Here is a 3,407-nt window from a genome sequence, read left to right as displayed (position 1 = left end):
AGTTGCTCATGAACTGAGCTGATTCACTAGATATAGCACACTGCTCCGTCTCATGCGCACCAGCACAAAGCTCACAAACACTAGTGATCTGATTAACTTCATAATTAGCCAAAGAATCCACCTTCATCGTCAAAGCCTTAAGATGAGCAGCTATAGCGGTAGCTGCATCCACCTCCAGAATTCCTGTACCTTGCCTTGAGGTAGTCTTTGAGAAGGGTTCTGGTATTCATCACCAGCCATCAGTTGAATCAACCCATAAGCTTCATCGTAGCTCTTAGCCTATAAGGCTCCACCTGATGCTGCATCAAGCATGGGTCTAGACTGTACTCCCAAGCCATTATAAAAGCAGTTGATAATCATCCTGTAAGGCATCCCATGATGGGGACACTTCCTAAGCATCTCCTTGTAACGATCCCAAGCTTCACATACAGATTCTCCAGATTGTTGCGCAAATTGAGTAAGAGCATTCATGATTGCAGCTATCTTCGTCATAGGGAAGAATTTAGTTAGAAACTTTTGAGCAAGATCTTCCCATTTGGTGATAGAGCCTGATGGTATAGAATGTAACCGGCTCTTAGCTTTATCCCTCAAAGAGAACAGGAAAAGCCTTAGCTTTATAGCATCTTCGGAAACTCCATTGAACTTGAAAGTGTCGCAGATCTCGATGAAATCTCTGATATACATATTGGGGTCTTCTATAGGAGAACCCCCAAACTGAATTGAATTATGTATCATCTGAATCGTGTTATCCTTGATTTCAAAAGTGTTAGCCGCAATGGCTAGTCTGACAATGCTAGACTGAATATCATCAATCTTCGGTTGAGAGTAATCCATCAAAGCCTTCGGATTCGCTGCTGGTTCTCCCATTGCAATAACAACTTCTTCTTTAACTTTCTCCTCAATAAAAAGTTCTCCTTCAAATACTTCAACTTCTTCCTCCGCTTTATCCAGTGTTCTCTTGCGAGATCGAGAACGCGTTAGCATAAACGCTCTCTAGAGTACCTGAAATACCAACAAGCAAACAAGTAAGTAAAATATCCGAGTCAGTGAACTTTAACGACCACTGATGACAAGCACATAAACAAAAAATTAACATCGAGTCCCCGATAACGGTGCCAAAAACTTTTTAGGACGAAAACACGCGCTAAAATTCAGGCAAGTATACGCGTTCGCAAGTAATATAGAATTCTTTCTCGTTCGTTCCCATAGAGACTAGTTAAGGTTAACTTCAATCTAACATTCAATGCCAAGACAAATAATAAATTGGGTTTTGATTAAACTAAGAAATTATACTAAATAGCATTAACTAAGAGAATTGAAGTTGAATTACTTATATGACACAAACATGGGATTCTAACTTCATTACTACTTCATTCAAAGTCATTATTCTTAACCTTTGCATGCAATGGTGATGACAACTAATCAGATAACACGAAACTAGTAATTTCCAACTTTCGTTGTATGAATACCCTACTACCAGACATCCACAAAAGAGATAGAAGCTGAATAAATATCAATTATGTTGAGACTCTATATGTCTATAGAATTTGACAACATAAAGGTTTAATGCGCAAGTTACCTATCGCGATTACATAGGGAAAGTAAGATGGTTAATATAACATAAGAATCATGTATAACAATACATGAACCTGTGCTAGCATGGCAAGTTCTAAACCTCTAAATTCACTGTTGCTTCAATAGAGATTAACACGTTATCTTATAAGTTCGCGAAGCTCATAAGACGAGTAAGCACAACCAATACTAGGATATCATACAATCACCACACAATAAGATATCGAAATAAATTAACTATTGAAATCCATAATTAAATTCGTTATAACTGTTAGATATATTTGATAATGTCATGGATAATATGATTTATGTTTAGTTTTCAGATCTTACTTAAACAGGATAAATCAATACTTGCTGGAAGTCAGGACTTAAGGATATCAGTATTTATATTATCAGGAGATAATCATCAGAAGATGGATATCATAACTTAAGTGCTGAAGGACGTTCGGATAAGGACAGTAGCTGATTAAAGGAAAGAAGATCGAGATAAACATAAGAAGAGATATGCATGAAGAAGGAATTCTATAAAGAATAGAATACTTGGAAGAAAAGATATTTGATTGATATATTTTAGGAAGCAGAATTATATTCCATATCAATTAGCGATTATCTTGTAACTGTGTAGTATATAAATACAGAAATAGGGTTTACACTATAAGTGTTATCATATTCGAGAAGATTATTCGTATCAACCCTAGAAGCCCTCGTGATATTTGTTCATCACTGAGAGGTAACAGTTCCATACTGTAACAGAGTTTATTGTTTCAATAAAGTTTGTTTTCTGTTACTTGTGAAATTAAAGTTCGATTTGATTGTACTTTACACTGTATTCACCCCATCTACAGTGTGTGTGACCTAACAAGTGGTATCAGAACCTATCTGTTAACGCACATACAGTTAAAGATCCAAACACAATCATGTCTGACACGGAAACTCCAACTAAGCCTACCAAAACTGAAGAACCACCAAAGACACAAATTCAAAGTCGGTATGAGACCATCAGAGTTCCCATACTGAGACCATCTGAATATTCCATATAGAAGGTGAGGATGACCATGTTCCTGGAAGCAACAGATCCAGAATATCTTGATAGAATCAAGGAAGGGCCTCACAAACCAACCAAGCTCACTGTTGCAGTTGCAGGTGAAGCAGCAAAGACCGTACCAAAGGAGAAGAATGATTATACTGCTGAAGATATAACATCAATTGCTAAAGATGCTAAGGTACGACACTTACTGCATAGTGCCATTGATAATGTAATGTCAAATAGGGTAATTAACTGCAAGACTACTAAGAAGATATGGGATGCTCTGGAAACAAGGTGTCAGGGAACCGATACAATTAAGAAGAACAGGAAGACAATACTCACTCAAGAGTATTAACACTTTGACTCAAAGACTAATGAGCCATTGACTGATTTATATGATAGATTTGTCAAACTCTTGAATGATTTGTCATTGGTTGATAAGGAGTATGAACTTGAAGATTCAAACCTTAAATTCCTGTTAGCTCTTCCTGAATGCTGGGATTTGAAGGCAACAACAATAAGAGACAACTATAATCTTGATGAAACAACTCTTGATGAAATTTATGGAATGCTCAAGACTCATGAACTTGAGATGGAACAAAGAAGCTGAGAAAGTGACTTCTCAGAAGGATTCTGAAATTGGAGGATCTAGGCTTCTCAAGAGGCTTAGAAGAATGACTGTTCCTGAAACTCCCAAGGAATCCATATCTACAAAGAGATACAAGAAACAGAGGGCAAAAAGGCCAGTTTCAGATGAAGAAGCAGCAGGTAAGGAAGGAGATCAGGAATCTCTGATCTCACAAGAAAA

The 3,407-nt window shown here is 37.1% G+C and overlaps 1 non-coding gene across 1 annotated transcript; it reads left to right on the top strand.

The window, feature by feature from the left end:
* The first annotated feature begins 370 nt into the window (after nt 1–370).
* LOC141669095 (small nucleolar RNA R71) lies at nt 371–477 on the top strand. Its single transcript, XR_012553391.1, has one exon. It is a non-coding gene; the product is annotated as a small nucleolar RNA R71 (small nucleolar RNA).
* The last annotated feature ends 2,930 nt before the right edge of the window (nt 478–3,407 follow it).

The sequence above is a fragment of the Apium graveolens genome, chromosome 6, assembly GCF_009905375.1.
Source record: "Apium graveolens cultivar Ventura chromosome 6, ASM990537v1, whole genome shotgun sequence".
NCBI lineage: Eukaryota > Viridiplantae > Streptophyta > Magnoliopsida > Apiales > Apiaceae > Apium > Apium graveolens.
Note: the sequence above shows the minus strand (reverse complement) of the source record. Positions and strands in the feature narration are given on the sequence as shown.